The sequence below is a fragment of the Hemicordylus capensis genome, chromosome 5 (genome assembly GCF_027244095.1).
Source record: "Hemicordylus capensis ecotype Gifberg chromosome 5, rHemCap1.1.pri, whole genome shotgun sequence".
Taxonomy (NCBI): Eukaryota; Metazoa; Chordata; class Lepidosauria; order Squamata; family Cordylidae; genus Hemicordylus; species Hemicordylus capensis.
In genome coordinates, this window is record NC_069661.1 from 18,259,309 (window position 1) to 18,278,579 (window position 19,271).

Sequence of the window (19,271 nt, forward strand, 5' to 3'; positions counted from 1 at the left end):
TTGCACATGCATGTGTATCACCGGGATCAGGCCTAACCCCAGCGGTGTGGCCGTGGCAAACCTGCCTCCGGAGCCACCCTCCAAAATGAGGTTAGGGGACCGAACACTCTCCTAACCCTGTTTCTGTGGTCGACTGTGGGGCTCCTGGTCGGCTTTGGGGAGGGGGGGATCCCCATAAGGCACCACACACTCGCATGGTATATCATGGGAGCTCTGGGACGTGGGGCAATGCAGGGTGATGAGTCCGACACCCTGACCCTTGTTGCTACAGGCAGCAGGGAAGGGAAGAACCGGACCGTCTACAAGGAGGTCAGCTATTTAAGGCATCCTCCCCACTTCCTTCCTCTTGTCCTTTCTCACTGCTCGTGAGAAAGGGCTCATGGTGTGCTGCCCACAGAGTTGTTTTAATAAGATCAATGAGCCAGAACAAATCAGAGGACCCTGGAATGCTTAAAGTCTGACACTTGAATATGTTTCCCCATAAACTGATTCTAATAATTTGAAATGATTTAAAAAACAACAACCCCTAGACCCAAATAAAAAGAAGGGGGAAAACTGTTCAATATCACTGCTCAGAACAGGACATTAAATTGTGTGTGTGTGATATTGTACTATATCTATCTATATCTATATCTATATCTATATCTATATCTATATCTATATCTATATCTATATCTATATCTATGTATCTATAAAGGTAAAGTTGGGCCCTTGAGTCGGTGTTGACTCCTGGCGCCTACAGAGCCCTGTGGTTTTCTTTTGGTAGAATACAGGAGGGGTTTACCATTGCCTCCTCCCTCACAGTATGAGATGATGCCTTTCAGCACCTTCCTATATCGCTGCTGCCCGATACAGGAAACATACCAGCAGGGATTCGAACCGGCAACCTCTTGCTTGCTAGGCAGATCATTTCCCCACTGCGCCATTAGGTGGTATATCTATATCTATATATCTATGAATCTGTATCTATATCTATATCTATATCTATATCCACTGTATATCTATATCTTTATCTATATCTATAAAGGTAAAGTTATGCCCTCGAGTCGGTGTTGACTCCCGGCGCCCACAGAGCCCTGTGGGGTTTTTTTGGTAGAATACATGAGAGGTTTACCATTGCCTCCTCCCACACAGTATGAGATGATTCCTTTCAACACCTTCCTATATTGCTGTTGCCCTATACAGGAAACATAGCAGCAGGGATTCGAACTGGCAACCTCTTGCTCTTTAGGCAGATCATTTCCCCGCTGTGCCATTAGGTGGCATATCGATATCTATGTATCTATCTATATCTATATCTATTCATAAATATTATATACATAACCCACACTAGAGCAGGGGTTCCCAATCAGTGGTACTCTGGATGCTGCTAAATTACAACTCCCATTATCCTCAGCAACAATTTATATTGGCGTTGGTGTTCAGCAACAACTGGAGGACCAGTGGTTGGGAACCTCTGCACTAGAGGGCAGGCAGGACACTACCAGTTCCAAGGACTTCCAGTAGTAGGTAAGGTTCTGCTACTCCCCTCCCTTCTAGTCAAAAATAAGAGTGAAATCCTGCAGCAATCAGTATCCTCAAACTTGCTCTAGCCTGCTGCAAACAAACCTGCCACCATCAAATACGAAGCGCTGATATATGATAAAGCTGTTTATGGCTTGATGGTTCTTATGGTTCTTCTCATAAACCTTAATGGCTACTAATATGTGCCATGAAATTTGGACGCAATGTGAGTGTGTTGGATGACAATTTATATGGCAATTCAGGCAACGCTTCTACAATATTCCTAGTCATTTTGCTTTATGAAAAACCAGGTATTATTTAGATGAAAACGTGGCTGCTTTATGAAAAACCAGGTATTATTTAGATGAAAACGTGGCTGTGAATAAAAAAATAGCAATAAAAGAAGTGGTGCAGCATTTTAATAAATGAAGATTAGAAATTCGATGCAAACGTACCTGGGAATAAATCCCATTAAATTCAATAGGGCTTCCTTCCAAGTAAGCATGGATAGGAACCGGCTGTGACTCTGATGCTCGGTTCCTTCGATTTTAATCTCATTTGAATTATTTTAGTATATATAATCAATCTTGCCAGCCTATTTTATGCTTCTGTCTTTTGAGGTCAAGTTCCAAGGGAACAGTTGTCAAGGAAACCTGCAATGCATGACTTTTCCAGTAAGTAGTTCATTCTGTCAGTTTCTCCAGTATGAACGGCCTCATTCCTTGCATGTATCCCCTCTATTCCCTAAATAAGACAAGGAAATAATGGCTTGCTTTGAAAAGGAACTGCGGATTCCCTAAAGAAATCTGCATCATAAAAGACACTTTACCCCTCTAAGGAAATGTCTGCAAAATAACTTGCTGTGCTAATGATTTGGATCACTGCTTTATTCCAGCACCTGCATGTGTGTCTTTTCTGGTTTCATGCTAAAGTGGTGAAGAGCGAGCCTGGGAAAGGTGACCTGCAATGTGGCACCAGCATCCAAGCTGGCTGATGCTCTGAGATCAAATTCATGTCAGAGACAGTTGATGAAGGTAATGAATAGGCATGCAGGAGGGTTGTTAAGAGAATAGCATTGTGGTTAGAGTGTTGGACTAGGACGGGAAGACCTGAGTTCAAATCCCCATTCAACCATGAAACTCACTGGGTGACTCTGGGCCAGTCACGTATCTCTCAGCCTAACCTACCTCACAGGGTTGTTGTAAGGATAAAAATAACCATGTATGAGCTCCTCTGAGGAAGAGTGTGATATAAATGGGTTATAAAGGGTTCAGGCGTAAGAAACCACAGCTTGAAGACTTAGATTGTCCTCACAAGCAGCACAGGCGTAAGCAGGCTGCCCATGAGAACCACCAGGAACCACATGGATCCTGGCTGCTGTTTGCCGAGGTTAAGGACACAAATGCACCCTTAACCCGGTTCCCGGGGTCGTGCTTGGCGCACAGGCCACTGTGGGATTCTTGGAGGCTGGGACAATGAGTCCCGGTCTTTGTTTACCCACACTGATTGTGTGGGCGTGCAGTTTGCACACCACAGGAGCTCCGCGTGGTCGCCTGGGGGAAGGTAGGTTGAACTCTGCCTTCCCTCGCCACCCGCCCAACCATGTGCACACACAGTTGTGTGAATAGACCCTTTGATTGTGAAATCCATGGCGTAAAAAGAAAACTTTTGGAAACACATGGAAGCTGGAATAAGCCTTGTCAATGGGACAAACTGATGTAATGATATGGAAGAACAAACATTCCCCTAAGCAGGGGTTCTCAAACTTGGGTTCCCAGATTACCCAACTACATCACCCCCAGAAGCAGTGGTGGCTGGGGATGATGGGAGTTGTAGTCCAACAACATCTGAGAACCCAGATTTGATGACCCCTGCCCTAAGGAACAGACAAATCTACAGTAAGTTAGCCATGCATTAAGTAATTAACAAATCAAGTGCAAGCTTCTATGTGTAGTTATTGTGAACCAGGCAGATAGATGAGCTGGAAGTCAATATTTATTTATGTGTAGAGTTAGGAAATGAATGTAATTGAATGTAAAAATTATTGTAAAATCTAATAAAAATTTAAGAAGCAAAAGACAAATCAAGTGCAACTAGGCATTGTGGGAAGTGATTAGAACACTCAAGTGTGCCAAAACAAAATGCAGATCTTATGATCAGTTGATTATATTACGTGTATTCATAGCATTCCCTCCCCCACCAATAACAGAGCTGTAATTAAAACCATTCTTTGGGCTTGGAGGATTAACGCATCCACCATCACCACCACCAATAATTTTCCCATGAAAGATCCAGCTAGCTTGCTCTTGCCTACATATCTACTCTACAGAATATTAAGCTGGTTTGATCGTCATCCCGTCTCCTCAAGGGACTGGGAACTGATTATGCAGGGAGGACTCAGAGGCACTCTTACCCCCCCGGACCTTGGGACCCTGGCCCATGGCCTCCAAGGTCCAGGGGGGCCTCCTGCTGCCACCCCCACCATGTGCCTGCCCTGCCACTGCCCTGTGGCGCTGAACTGTGGTGTCGAAAACTTCACTAATTCTAGCCTCCGTGTGTGTGGCTGAGGTGTGTGGAATGTGTGTGGGGGTGAGCCAAATAGGCCTCCCCCCGCTGTGGTGGTCACGGCGGTGGGGGGAGCGGCCGCTGGTTGTGACGGTTCGGCCCAGTGGCCCTTGAGAACTGCGAGGTGCTCTGGCAGGCCTTGCAGTTCTCAAGGGCCTCTGGGCCGAATGGTCAGACTCAGCGGCCACTCCTGCTCTGCCCGCCACCACCGCCACCGCCACCGCCACCATGGGGGTGGGGGAGGCCTGCTTGGCTCACCCCACATGCACCCCGGCTGCGCACATGGTGGCTAGAATGCGTGAAGTCTTCAGGGCCGTGGTTCAGTGCAGCGGGGCCCTCGAAAAATGAAGGTTCCCTTAAAACACTTTTAAAACCCCCTTTAACTCTTTTTTAAAACTTGTGGTGGGATAGGGGGTGCAGACGGGGCACGCGTTGGCGGGGTGTGTGTGTGTGTCTCCGAAGCCCTTCAGGTCCAGGCACCAAAATTACCTAGGTGCACCGTTGGGAGGACTGGAACCTTAACCGAGAATTCGTGACACCCTGACCATTCCCAGAGCATCCACAGGGCCTGAAGGCTTTCATCACGATGGGTGAGCTCTTTCCCATATAGTATGGTTAGTTTCTCCCCACCCCTCATAATCCCCATATCCATAATCCCCATGTCCATCTATGAGTGTTACATTTACAAAGCAAGATAACTTCCTCAGGAGCTCTTAAGGGTTAGGACATAACCAAGCTGTGCTTTGCAATCTTAAGCAACAATCTCAAGCAACAAAACGGCTTTGGACTGGGTTATCTGGGAGAGTGCCTTCTTCTGCATGATCCCCACTGCACATTAAGGTGCATTAAACATTAATGTATTACATTACATTAATGTAATACATAAAATAATAAAGGTCATCGAGAGAGGTCAGTCTCCAGATGCTGCCAGCTTGTCTGGCGGTGACTCTGGAACAGGCTTTCTCTGAAGTCACTCCTAGGCTGTGGAATGTGCTCCCTATAGAGATTCATGGTTTAACATCTTTAAAGGTAAAGTGTGCCGTCGAGTTGGTGTCGACTCCTGGCGCCCACAGAGCCTTGTGGCTGTCTTTGGTAGAATACAGGAGGGGTTGACCATTGCGATCTCCCACGCAGTATGAGATGATGCCTTCCAGCATCTTTCTATATCTCTGCTGCCCGATATAGGTGTTTCCCATAGTCTCGGGATACATACCAGCGGGGATTCGAACCGGCAACCTTTGGCTTGCTAGTCAAGTCATTTAAAAGAGCCCTTAAGAAACTTTTTTTTTAAGCCAGGCTTTTAGTAATCTTTGAATTTTAAAAATTGTTTTAAATTGTTTTAACAGTTTGTCTTATTTTATTTTTGTGTGTGTTTATTTTTGTGAACTGCCTAGAGCCTTTGGAGTCAGGTGGTCTATAAATAAAATAAATAATCATAGCAGCCATGTTAGGATCAAACAAAATGTGATGCTGAAAACATCACTGTGGGCTGGTCTTTTTAAAAATTCTGAATTGAGACCACAATGTGGGGGAAGGAAAGGTTTAACACTTCCCCCCATCTGTGAGCCTAAAGAAAATTAGCTTCCCAAGTTGGCATTGGTCCAACAGGGAAGTTGCCATTAGGAACAGCAGCATCTTCCTCCCTAGGAAAAACAGCAGCTTTGAGGTGTGCGCATGTGCAACACGCAAGTAATAGAGAGTGGAAGACGAAACAGGAGACACTTTTGACTAAGGCAGCTGCTCTGTGGTTGCCTCCTCTCTGCCATCCCATTCCATCCAGCAAGGGGATGGAGCTATAGCTCAGTGGCAGAGCATCTGCTTTGCATGCAGAAGGTCCCAGGCTCAATCCCTGGCATCTCCAGGTAGGGCTGGGAAAGACTCCTGCCTGAAGCCTTGGAGAAGCTGCTGCCAGTCAATGTGAACAATACGGAGCAAGATGGACCAATGGTCTGACTTGGTATAAGGGGCTTGTATGTAAGTGCCTATGCAAGGTGAGCCCCATCACAAACCTTAGCGAGGACTCATCCAGCTAGAAGAAGGCCTGTGGAGGGCAGTTTGCTGAGGACTACCTGAAATGTGGTAGTTGACCACATTTGGATGTGGAGCCGACCCTGGGGAAAATGAAACTGTCCATATTTTCCAATAACTTCCTCGTGTACGTCTGTCTCTGTTGTGTCCCTCCTGGCTGGGGCTATGGGATCTGCCTTCTCTTTCCCACTTCTATTTGTTTGTTTTGTTTATTTATTATTCCAAAAATGGCTCAGGGTGGTTTACATCAAAATAAAAACAATTCAAATCAACTAACAATTAAAATAAAAACTAAACCAATTAAACAATTAAAATCATTTAAACATTAAAATCATTAACATTAAAATCATTTAAAACCAATGTTAAAAATTTAAAACCATGAATCTAATTAAAAGCCTGGGTGAATAAATGTGTCTTCAGTGCCTTTTTAAAAGTTGCCAGAGATAGGGAGGCTCTTATTTCAACTATGGGCACATTCCAAAGTCCAGGGGCAGCAATGGAGAAGGCCTGTTCCCGAGTAGCCGTCAAACTAGTTGGAGTCAACCACAGACGAACCTGTCCATTAACAGGCGGTGGGGCTCATGGTGAGGAAGACATTCTCTTAAATACCCAGGGCCTAAGCTGTTTCTTTCTCTTTAATTTGATTCGCTGTTGACCCAACACTTGGTATCACCACAGATTACTTCAGTGGCAGGGAAATGGAGAATGATATTAAAATTGCTCTTGGGAGAGGCATATAAGATAAGATATTTAACAATGCATGTTAGGAGCCATCGAAGAGCTTCTAAAATTGGCACACCAAAGTTGAAACAGAAGCCGCAGGCTCTGAAACAGCTTTTGTATTATTTATGCAACATAAGGTTGCCAAGACCACATTTCCTGAATGGCAAAGCAATACCCTTGTGCAATTGTTATTTTGCATTTTATTTTTTAACACATTTAAGAGAAGCAATACCACATGGGCTTATTGGTGTGAACTAGAGACCAAGGTAAAGGAAAAGGCTATTCCCTAGCTGTGTGCTAAGGTTGAAACGAGACGTGACAGTGATGGCATGACTCAGACCAGAACGTGCTGAATACCTACAAAGCAGAGGGGAGCAATTTATAGCACAATGGCTGACATGATGTGCAGCATCCCAGCGAAGCTGCGAAGCATATAAAGACTGCTGTGGATGCATAAGGCAGCCTGGTGCTTTTGAGGACGAGTGGTACAGTATATCCCTACTCAGACCTTGAGATCCTCTTCAGAATTCAAAAGTCAGGCAGAACTCCATGCTGACTTCTAGTGGCGGCTTCTGTACAGGTCTGTGCCATAGTTGTTCTTGGGGCCCTGTCGAGCATCCTACATTATAGGGCATGCCCAGATATTGGGCAAAGAGCATTTGTTTATTTCATTTATATCCCACTCCTTATCCAAGGAGCCCAGAGCAGTGCACAAAGTTATTCCCACAATAACCCTGTGAGGTAGATTAGATGGAGAGCTATGTGACTGGTCCAGCATCACCCAGAGAGTCTCATGGCTAAATGGAGATTTGAACTCAGGTCTCCCTGATCTTAATCCAACCCTCTAACCACTAGATGAGTCCTTGCATTCAGTAATATTCAAGAGAGAAGCATCCTTCACAGCTGCTGTCCTAAAGAAAGGAATATCAACCCCTCCTGACCCCAGCATGCTCAGGGGTCTGCTCTGCACCCTGGGGTATGTTGGAGTTGTTACCAGAACTGCAGGGGTCTGTTGCGATTGTTGCCAGAACTGCACGGAAGCGTTGGCTAGATGCTTTGGCTATACTTTTAGGCTTGTGTGAGGAAATTAACTCAAATTGGAGCGAGGTCCTGACACAGTATCAATTTAAGCAAGCAAGGTGTATTGGAAAATTGCAAAGGAGAAGAGTTTTAAGGCTTTATTAAGGATAAACTTGGGGAAGTTACAGAATGCAAAGGGGGTTTGGTTAGGAATTTCAATGAATGGTGTAGCATTACATAGAAAACAATAGAGAATTTACTTAGAAATCTTTAACAAAAGTGCATGAGCAGAAGGAGAGGGGAGGGAGGCAGAGAGGTGGTGGAGCCTGAGAGAGAGAGAGAGAGAGAGAGAGAGAGAGAGAGAGAGAATGTTACCTATCCTTCATGGGCATGTTTGTCCTTCTTGGGCACATTCGGTGCGCGAAGGTCGATCGGGGGCCTCCTTGAAAGTGGGGTGCAGGGGCAGAGCGAAGAAGGGAGGAAGGAGTGAGGGGCAGCAGCCTCAGCTTGCGTGTGAGAATCCATAGATAGCAGCTTCCAACAGAGTCCAAGAGTCTCGACTCTCTGCACTCTGAAGCCATGGATCTTAAGAAGGGCAAATATACCCAAAAGCATGTCCTGGGGCAGTATTGGGTCAATCAAAAAATTATCCCTCCCTGGAGGTTAGGGTGATTGTCGCATGACAAATGTGTGCATTGCTAAGGTACACTTAATCAGTGCAAGAGTGTCCCAGAATGGCTGAGAAGACAAAGAAAAGTTTGAGCTATGCATGGGTGGTGAAAATAATTCTATGTCTGTTCATTTCCTCAAACCTGGGCCTCCAAGATGCAAAATGTGGAGATTTCATTTAGAGATGAGCTCTCAGCCTTATCTTTACAATTCACTCAATTAAGCTAACAAGGGTGGAAATGGTCATGTGTTTGCTCATTCTGCTGGGTTCTTACTCCTTATTGCTGGATGGGAGTCTCCCACCCAGAGCAGCTTTTCTTTTGATGGCCTACTAGCTCCTTGTACTCCAAAAGAGAGTTGTCCAGATCATCCTTTCACAGCCTTTGAGTCTTTTGACCTGGAGGCATGTTGCCAAACTTCACTTGCGCTAGTGAGTGGTCCGTGCCAAGGGGCTGAGGCTGAATGAGGCGAAGGTTTACTAGAGTCTCTTAGACTGCACCTTGGTACTTTTGCTGGATCACAGAGAGGGGTGCCTTTTTTTGTGACCCCAAAATACTGCTACTTGGCAGCACGGTTCCCCACTTCTTTTCTGACTAGTCCATCAATCGCATGCTCTGGGAGTTGGCAGATCCTAGCAATAACCAATCCTGATCTAAATATAACGGGGATGTAGCATTTCCCCTGGTCTGCGCAATTCAAAAGCTTGCACACTCTCATAGAAGAAGAAGCTGGTCCAATTAAAAATAGCACCTTCGCTGTTTTGTATTTCACAAAGCTGTGAAGGCAAGATAATTATTTTTAAGTTTTAAAAAAACAAAGCACCACTCAGCCAGTGCTTATTGGTTGGAAACGGAACCCCTCAATTGTCAATTAATTTCATGAGACATGAGATGCTTCTCAATCATTAAAAACATCCCTGGGATAGATAGATATGTAGCCTGGTGTTTATTTAATAAGGACTTAATAGAGGCAATCACTTGAAGCACTTTGCATGCAACTGCATTACATTATATTGGTTTAGGCCACATGGAAGCACGCCAGTGTTATCAAGGCTACTTCCTGAAACCATAGAGATAGCCTGACAGCCAAAATGTCATTGCTTGACATGCAAGAATAGCACCAGACTGTGGATGAAAACTCTACTACAAGGAATGAAATGAGAGCTGGTGCAGTGTAGTGGCTAACGGTGTGGACTGGGCTCAGATTTTACAATGGCATGAAATCATCAGCTGACCTTAAGCAGTCAGCTTCTGTCTTTCAGCCTCAGCCTCCCTTCTATAATGGGAGGTGTTACAGGCAGTGTTATCTGCAGGTGGGTGTAACGGGATGGTGTTACAGGCAGGTGAGCTGGCCAACCATTTTCTTTTTAAGGTAGATCAGTGGTTAATAGACTAGGATAGTTGATGGTTCTTTAATGATTTAGGACAAGGAAAAGGTAACTGAGGGACCCAGGCTGTGTTGAACTACAACTCCCAACATCCCCAGCCACGACCTGAACTACAACTGATGAGAGTTGTAGTTCAACAACTGCTGGAGTGCCAAGGCTGCCTATCTCTGGTCTAGGAGATAACCTCCGGATAACTGGAGATCTGTCTTGAGTGATCTACAGCAGAGAGCCAGCTGTACTTGTAGAAAGCCACCCTGGAAGGCTACTCTGTGAAGAGCAGACACAGCTGAGAAGGTGAGCAAGCTTTTCTAAACATCTAGCCTTTTCTGCTTCAAACAAACTAACAGGAAGAGGGGAGATTTTCAGGGGCTGTTTCTCTTTAAGGGGTAGGTCTTAGTCTCTCTCTCTCTCTCTCTCTCTCTCTCTCTCTCTCTGTGTACATTATTTGCTAGGGTTAGAATTTCCTAGGGCTAGGATTTGCTAGGGCTACCAAACTCCAGTGTTTTACTTTGTCCATGCCTGGAGGGGGTGGAGTCAGCTAGGGCTGGGAGGGGCCCCACATTCCTTTGACTCACATCCTGTGTCTCAGTTGGAAAGCTACTCTACATAAGCGGTGAAGGCTTGAGAGCATAGCGTACATAGCATAGCGGACAGGGTTAGCAAACAGGACGTAGAAATTTTTCAGGAGTTTAGCGGAAAGTGTGCGGGGGAGCCTGGAACAAGCCCCTATGATCACAAGGAGCCTGGTGGAGAAGAGAACATAAGTAGAAATCCCTCCCTCGTATCCCTCATATTCCTGGGAAAGGCTGTTTGGACAGATAAATAGCTGACCATTACAGCTGAGACCTTTCCTTCTAATAAACTATCTAATAAACAGATAATAAACTACTTCTAATAAACTATCTCGGTAAACTGTAAACAGCCAACAAAAACAGTATGAAGATAGAAAGTCAGCAGGGGAAGGGGCACTTCCCAGTGTATTGCACAGAGTGCCACATATATGACTATTTGCTCCATGGGCAGAAGTCATGTGTGTATGCTCGGTGCAAGGAGCTCCTGGCCCTCAGGGAACAAATTTGTTCCCTTAAGACCAAGGTGGCGGACCTGGAGAAGCTCAGAGAGACAGAGAGGCATGTGGATGAGACCTTCAGGGATGTGATAGAGGCATCCCATTCCAAGGCTGGTAGCTCCTCTGCTGTTAGGGAGAATGAAGGTCTCGGGCAAGGAGGACATCGGTCTGAGGAAGAGGAAAATGCTCCTTTAGAAGGGACCGCTTCGATGGATGATGAGCCCATATCCTCTTGCACAGGGGATACTCCTCTGGGGGGTGGGGGCCTTCTTGTAGTTGGTGATTCGATCATTAGAGGGATAGAGAGATGGGTTTGTGACCCGCGTGTTGACCACACGGTGACATGACTGTCTGGTGCGAAGGTTGCGGGCATCACACAGACAGGCTCTTAGGCAGTTCTGGGGAGGAGACAGCTGTCGTGGTGCATGTTGGCACCAATGATGTGGGGAAATGCAGTCGGGAGGTCCTGGAAGCCAAATTTAGCCTGATATATAGCATTTTGAAGTCCAGGACCCCCAAGGTAGCATTCTCAGAAATGCTACCTGTTCCACGTGCAGGTACAGTGAGACAGGCAGAGCTGAGGGGTTTCAATGCGTGGATGAGACATTGGTGCCGGGAGGAGGGGTTTAGATTTGTTAGGCACTGGGATACATTTTGGGGAAAGCAAGGCCTGTACCAAAGTGATGGGCTGCACTTGAACCAAGATGGAACCAGACTGCTGGCACTTAAAATCAAAAAGGTTGCAGAGCAGCTTTTAAAATGATGCCTGGGGAACAAAATGGCAAATGCAGTTCACTGTTAGCAAGTGTAAGGTGATGCACATTGGAATGAAAAACCCCAACTTCAAGTATATGCTGATGGGATCTGAGCTGTCGGTGATTGACCAGGAGAGGGAACTTGGGGTCGTGGTAGACAGCTCGTTGAAAGCATTGACTCAAAGCGGCAGCTTTGAAAAAGGTCAATTGCATGCTAGGTATCATTAGGAAGGGGATTGAAAATAAAACGGCTAATATTATAATACCCTTATACAAAACTATGGTGCGACCACACTTGGAGTACTGTGTACAATTCTGGTCACCACATCTTAAAAAGGACATTGTAGAACTGGAAAAGGTACAGAAGAGGGCAACCAAGATGATCAGGGGCCTAGAGCACCATTCTTATGAGGCAAGACTACAACATCTGGGGATTTTTAGTTTAGAAAAAAGATGACTGCAGGGAGACATGACAGAGGTCTATAAAATCATGCATGGTTTGGAGAAAGTGGAGACAGAGAAATTATTTTCCCTCTCACTCAACACTAGAACCAGGGGTCACTCCATGAAATTGATTGCCAGGAGGTCTAGGATCAACAATCGGAAGTACTTTTTTGCACAACACATGATCCACTTGTGGAACTCTCTGCCACAGGATGTGGTGACAGCCAACAACCAGGATGGCTTTAAGAGGGTTTTGGATAACTTCATGGAGGTCTATCAATGGCTACCAGTCACAGGGCTGTGGTCCACCTCCAGCCTCAAAGGCAGGATGCCTCTGAGTACCAGTTCCAGGGGAGTAATGGCAGGAGAGAGGACACACCTCCAACTCCTGCCTCCAGCGGCATCTGGTGGGCCACTGTGCGAAACAGGATGCTGGACTAGATGGGCCTTGGGCCTGATCCAGCAGGGCTGTGCTTATGTTCTCCCTCAGCTAAAGAGTGAGGGTAGGTGTTGGCCCAGCTCAGACATACAAGTTAACTGGAGTTAAGCATGGCTGAGATTTCAATTCTTAACTCCAAATTGCACTGCAGACATTCACCAAACCGTAGCCAGGCAAACTCCAGTTGAAGGAGTGGGGAGCCCTCCCTACTGCCCAGCTGCTGAGGCATCTGCCTGCCGCCTCTATAACTGGAGTTTGGAATAGGCATCAAACTACGGTTATAGTGGAGGCAGCATTTGGGCGTAACACTTCAGCGGCAAAACCTCAGTTGTGTGGGTGGCGAAATGTAGAGATAGCCAAAGGTTCCAGCTGGAGTTTGGTGAGGCAATCCGGAGTTAGCTTTTGGCCCGTCACCTCGGTTTCGCGCATTCAGGCGTAATCCAATTACAACCCCGGCCAGCTATAACTGTGGTTATGGTATGTCACACTCAGCGTTTGTGTGTGTGTGGGAGGGGGGAGCAGTTTGCAGTTTTGAAAGAGGCAGTGGCAAAGAGCTGAGAGCTGGCTGAAGGAACCTCTTTCTGGCAACTTAAGATGGGATGGCGGCAGCAGCAGCATTTGCAGCACAGAGTCACCTGGGCACATGCCTTGGATCAGTTCTTTATTACCACAAATGTCCTCCGCACTGCCTGACAGACTGGCTGTGTTGTTACTATAACAGTCTCGGTGGCGGTGTTACGGTGTTATGCTTAACAGCCACAAATGACTGTTTGTTTGTTTGTTTGTTTGTTTGTTTGTTTGTTTGTTTGTTTAGTGCAATGAACTAAAATCAGGACCCAGTTAAAACCAGGTTTCAAAATTTAAAAGCAGCAAGTGCGCTGCCAGCTCAAGCAGGAAATATCTGCCCAGCCTGCGTGTGATGCTGAGTAGATAGTGCTGTCTTCCTCCTTCCTTTCCTTCCCAACACCACGAGGCAAGCAGTAGCTTGGAGAAAGGGTGCTGCTGAATTCTTCCGGTAACTGTTTATAGGCAGAGGGGCAAGAATGAGGCACAGCGAAGCCAACCCTTGGTGGAAGATCGGGCTGTTTTAGGAGACGTAATGGTACGCCAGTCCAGGGACAGTGGAAAGAGAGCTGGTCTTGTAATAGCAAGCATGAATTGTCCCCTTTGCTAAGCAGGGTCCACCCTAGTTATTATCTGGATGGGAGACTAAAGTGTAAGCACTGTAAGATATTCCCCTTAGGGGATGGGGCCACACTGGGAAAAGTACCTTCATGTTTGCATGCAGAAGGTTCCACGTTCCCTCCGTGGCATCTCCAAGATCGGACTGACAGAGACTCCTGCCTGCAACCTTGGAGAGCTGCTGTTAGTCTGTGTAGACAATACTGAGCGAGATGGACCAATGGTCTGACTCCGTATAAAGCAGCTTCCTGTGTTCCTGCATGGTGTTCTATGCATGCACGCAAGTTGCGCAAATGGCATCACACAAGAGCAAGCCCAGTGGGCTTACTCTAGAGTAACATGATTCGTCCAATTTTTGTATTGGCGCACTATGTGCAGCTTGCATTCATGCAACATTACTGGGCTGATATACCCCTTGCATGGGCAGCCAGCCAGCACAGGTGGCTCAAATACCACACAGTGTTCTGTGCATGCTTTGTACACTGTGGTCGCTGCTGTGTCTTCCAAATACAAATGGCACGACACCACACTTTCACAAATGCTGAAACTGCATGAGGCACTTGTGTGACCGCACAGCCACTGTTTCCAATAGTGCAGTCAACTCCTTTGCATGATTTCAGTATTTGCACAAGTGAACTGTAGTATGAATTGCATATGGAAAATCTAGCACCACTCATGGTGCACAAAACGCCCTGGGAACACTGGGCCACCATTTCCAGCCATCTCCAGCCAGTGTGGTGTAGTAGTGGTTAGAGTGCTGGACTAGGACTGGGGAGACCCGAGTTCAAATCTCCATTCAGTCATGAGACTTGCTGGGTGACTCTGGGCCAGTCACTTCTCTCTCAGCCTAACCTACTTCACAGGGTTGTTGTGAGGAGAAACTTAAGTATGTATTACCCAGGTACACCTCTGTCCAAAGGGACTACAAAAACACACGTGTGTGTGTGTGTGTGTGTGTGTGTGTGTGTGTGTGTGTGTGTGTGATTTATCTCCCTTGCCACTGTGTTCTCTTTCCCACCTGTATTGCCTGAAGGAATGATTGCCATGGGCCACCTCAGTGAGAACTAGGCTTCAGAGAAGAAGATAAACTGGAAGAGTTAATAGCCAGGAAGGAGAGATTCACACAGCCAGGAACTGTGGAGCTTAATGTGAAACAAATAACTAAATATTTGGTCACAGGTCTCTAGTTTCATCAGAACCTGGCTAATTAGGACCCTTGCTTACACACAAGATCTTTTATATTAGCTTTACCAGTCCGAGTACAGATATTCCATAACAGTGCTTAAATATAGACCTTGCTTCATGTTGCTTTGAAAAAGCAATCTGTTGTAAACTCACTGCTAGTTACTGGATGTGAAATGTAATCAATATCACCGAAGCAGGGGATGGTTCTTCCCCCGCTCCCCCTTCATGTTGTTCCTTTGAGCTGTTCTGAGAGATCATAGCAGTAAGAATCAGCATTCATATTTCCCATTGGAATGATTGGGCCATTAAAAGAAGTGGGATGTCACTGTGGTGCCAGTTAGGCCTATAAAACAACCCAGTCCTTTCGTGGTGTGCCATTGATGTAGTACAGTTCATTACTGTAACCACTGGAGAGTATAGATTTTTAAAATCACAGCCAAGTTTTGATCCTGCATGCACAGCACACGCAACGCTCTCACTGGAGCCAAGCAGTACTTTCTGCTGTTCTGCTGTGGAGGGAATGCAGAAGGAAGGAGAACTTCCACTCAAACTCACCAGCAATAATCCCAGTGTTGTTGCCTTGTATTTTGACAACCAAGATTTAAAGCAGGGGTTCTCAAACTTGAGTCCCCAGATGTTACTTGACTACAGCTCCCATCATCCCCCTCTGACCATTGTGATGGGGATGATGGGCGTTGTAGTCCTGCATCATCTGGGAACCCAAGTTTGAAACACTGTGATTTTAAAGATTTAAACCTTGCCTCCTCTTCAGCCTTCGTCATCAAATATCAACCCATGTTCGTAGGTTCACTGCTTTTGCAGTAAGTTGGTGAACATTCAGAAGAAAGAAGCATCATAATAGGAACATAGGAAGCTGCCTTCTACTGAGTCAGACCATTGGTCCATCTGGCTCAGTATTGTCTTCACAGACTGGCAGCGGCTTCTCCAAGGTTGCAGGCAGGAGTCTCTCTCAGCCCTGTCTGGTAGATGCCGGGGACGGAACTTGGAACTTTCTGCATGCAAGCGGGCAGATGCTCTTCCCAGAGCTGCCCCATTCCCTAAGGGGAATATCTTATAGTGCTCACATGTAGATCCCTTTCTCACATGCAGTGAGAAAGGGCTACCTGTTTTGTGGGGGGGAAGCCCAAAAGCGCTTACCTCCCCTCAGATGATTGTTCTGCCATCCCTGGATGGACCGATTGCTTGCCCAACTGAGCACCAGCTCCTGCCGGTAGCTCTGAGAGTCGGGGAACTGGGACGCACCGCTTCACGTTGCCACGGCCCCCAGAGCTCCAATAACGCACCGCATGAGTGTGTGGTGCATTGTGGGGATTGCCTCCCCTCCCCAAGTCTGCCTGCCAGCCATGGCTGACACACAAGCAGCAAAACGGGGCTAGGAAAGCACTCCCTCTCCTAGCCCCATTTCAAGGGGAGGCTTTGTATGCGGGTTTGCTGCCGTGATGCCATCAGGATCAAGCCAACCCAAGTGGTTCATATGCACATGCAAAACCGGACTGGGCTCCGTTCGCCCGGTTTTGCACGCACGTGTGAATAGCCTCGTAGTCTCCCATTCAAATGCAAACCAGGGTGGACCCTGCTCAGCAAAGGGGGCAATTCATGCTAAGCTCCCACAAGACGTGATAAGCTGCTGCTGCTGTCTTTCTATGTGCTCTTGAAGTTTGAACCTCATGCGTGGAAGGTATTGTTCATGGCATTGCCGGGCTCCGGAAGAAAAGAGGATGGCCTCTTAAAACCTCCTTTTCACATGACATCAAGGTTTATTCTAAGATGTAGCTGGATACATTTTTTGCAGTGAAAAAAATTGTGCAGTGGGGACTACTTATGTATTTATTTTTCTGTGTAAACCGCTTTGAGAACTTTGGTTGTAGAGCGGTATATAAACATTCGTAGTGGCAGTGGGGATGTGCGTGGAACCGGTGGGGGGTGGTTCGAAGGTGGTGAGGGTGCTCATTTAAGGGTGGGGGAGGGTGCACTTACCCCTCCTGCTGCCCCCCCCCGGCACTCCAGTTTTCTAAAGTCCATCGGGGCTGCAGAGTATGTCCCTGCTGCCCCGTTTACCAGAACTATCTGGAAGTAGTTGACATGCCTGATGTGCAGGCTGGCATGCCCAAGGTGCGTGTCAGCTACTTCTAGATAGTTCCCATAAACGGGGACAATAGAGCAGCAGGGAGGTACGCTGCCACCTGAATGGACTTTAGGAAACCAGATTGCCAGCGGGGGAGGAGCGGTGGGAAGGGTAAGTGCACCCTCCCCCACCCTTAAAGCAGCACCCCCTGCCTTCGAACCAGTGGAACTGGCCGCTGTTCAAAGCAGTTTGATGCGCTTCCTTAATTAGCAGTAGTATAGGGTTTAATGAGGTAGGTTGTTTCTTACAGAGAAATGGAGCAGAAAAGGGAAAAAGGGAAAGGAAATAAGGACGAGTATTTTCCCTTTCAATCTTTATAACCTCATACAGAAATATATAACAAAGCCTTCATTAGAACATAAGAAGAGCCCTGCTGGATCAGGCCCAAGGCCCATCTGGTCCAGCATCCTGTTGCACACAGTGGCTCACCAGATGCCGCTGGAAGCCACAGGCAGGAGCTGAGGGCATGCCCTCCCTCCTGTGGTTACTCCCCTGCAACTGGTATTCAGAGGCATCCTGCCTTTGAGGCTGGAGGTGGCCTATAGCCCTCTGACTAGTAGCCATTGGTAGATCTCTCCTTCATGAAATTATCCAAACCCCTCTTAAAGCCATCCAAACTAGTAGCCAGCACCACAGCTTGTGGCAGAGAATTCTACAAGTTGATTATGTGTTGTGTGAAAAAGTACTTCAGTTTGTTGGTCCTACATTTCTTGACCTTCAGTTTCATGGGGATGTCCTCGAGTTCTAGTGTTCTGTGTGTGAGAGAGAAATTTCTCTCTCTCTACTTTCTCAACACCAAGCATGATTTTATATACCTCTATCAAGTCTCCCTTTACACTCTTTACGTTTTTGCATGGCTCTTCCACTTTTCTTGCTTCTTCTCTAACTTTCTTTTTCTTTCCTCTTTCTGCCCCCCATCTGTCCCTTTCTTTTCCTATTTATTCTTATTTCCCTTTCCATTTTTCTCTTTCCTTTCTGTTAGAACATTCTGGAGTAAACGGATACTTGTGGATGGGCGTGGGCTGTACCTGCTGCTTGTGCAGAAGAAAACAACGTTTGGAATAAACCTGGAGCCAACTCCAGGGCGCTTTCCAGATTACGCGCTACAATAGCGGTAGTTTACTTTGGCTTGACAGCATCGTCTTAAAACCATAAAGGGTGTTGTGCATAACCACCAGCAGGGGGAGCAGTATTTTCTAGCTTGCACAGTCCTCCTACAATGGGAAATACAGCTTTTTTTTCTTTTTCTTTTCTTTTTTACAACATTGTAGTACTGTAGGGCAAAGATAAAACCTGAAAGAAGGCATTGGAAATGTGAATAACAACTTGCTGATAGCACAGGGACTGCGAGGTGGAAACACAGGCAGTACGGAAGCACACTTAACGGACACATCGTGACACTGTTTGTAGGGTGTTATCTAGAAAGCGCCGAGGTCTCCTCCCACCTGGAAGTGCCCTCGGGAAACTGGGGCAATGTTGGCAGTGGGGAAGATTGGAGGAATGGGTTCTTTCCACATTTCCTGGGACTTCTCACGTGACCCTGGTGCAGAAAGGAATGGCACAGCACGGCCAGCTAGGTGACATAAGACAGGAGCAAAAGATATCCGTTTAACTGCTAGACGTGCTAGCTGGGCAAAGAGGCACATTTTAAAGTGGTGGTGGCTCACTTATATTTAGCGGTGGGGAAGCAATTGTCCTGTTCAGCCTAGCCCAACCCAGCATCCCTCCGGTGGCTGTTGCTGGCGTCTCACTTCATGACTCTTTTTAGATTGTGAGCCTTTGTAGGACAGGGGAACCATGTTCTTCTTTTGCTGTGTCAACTGCTTTGGAGACTTTTTTTTAATTGAAAAGCGGAATTAAGGATAATACAAAATAATAATTTAAAATTTATTTGGTTTTATTTTAAAATTTAGTTGTTTTTATTGTTTGTAGTAGTCTTCTCTTCTACATTTGTTTTAATCTCATGCTGGCCGCTGACTGGAATAAAGAGATGTTGCTGTTGGCAAAATAATAATATGGGGGTGGGTGTTATTATTATTATTTATTGTTTATTCGATTTCTATAACGCCCTTCCAAAAATGGCTCAGGGCGGTTTACACAGATAAATAACAAACAAATAAGATGGAACCCTGTCCCCAAAGGGCTCACAATCTAAA

At 46.4% G+C, this 19,271-nt stretch overlaps 1 long non-coding RNA gene across 1 annotated transcript in view; it reads left to right on the top strand.

The window, feature by feature from the left end:
* Positions 1-18,963, top strand: part of LOC128326072 (uncharacterized) — a 68,802-nt gene extending 49,839 nt beyond the window's left edge. The window contains exon 4 of the long non-coding RNA XR_008307834.1: positions 18,098-18,963. This is a non-coding gene — a long non-coding RNA (uncharacterized LOC128326072). The remainder of the gene's footprint in view (positions 1-18,097) is intronic.
* The last annotated feature ends 308 nt before the right edge of the window (positions 18,964-19,271 follow it).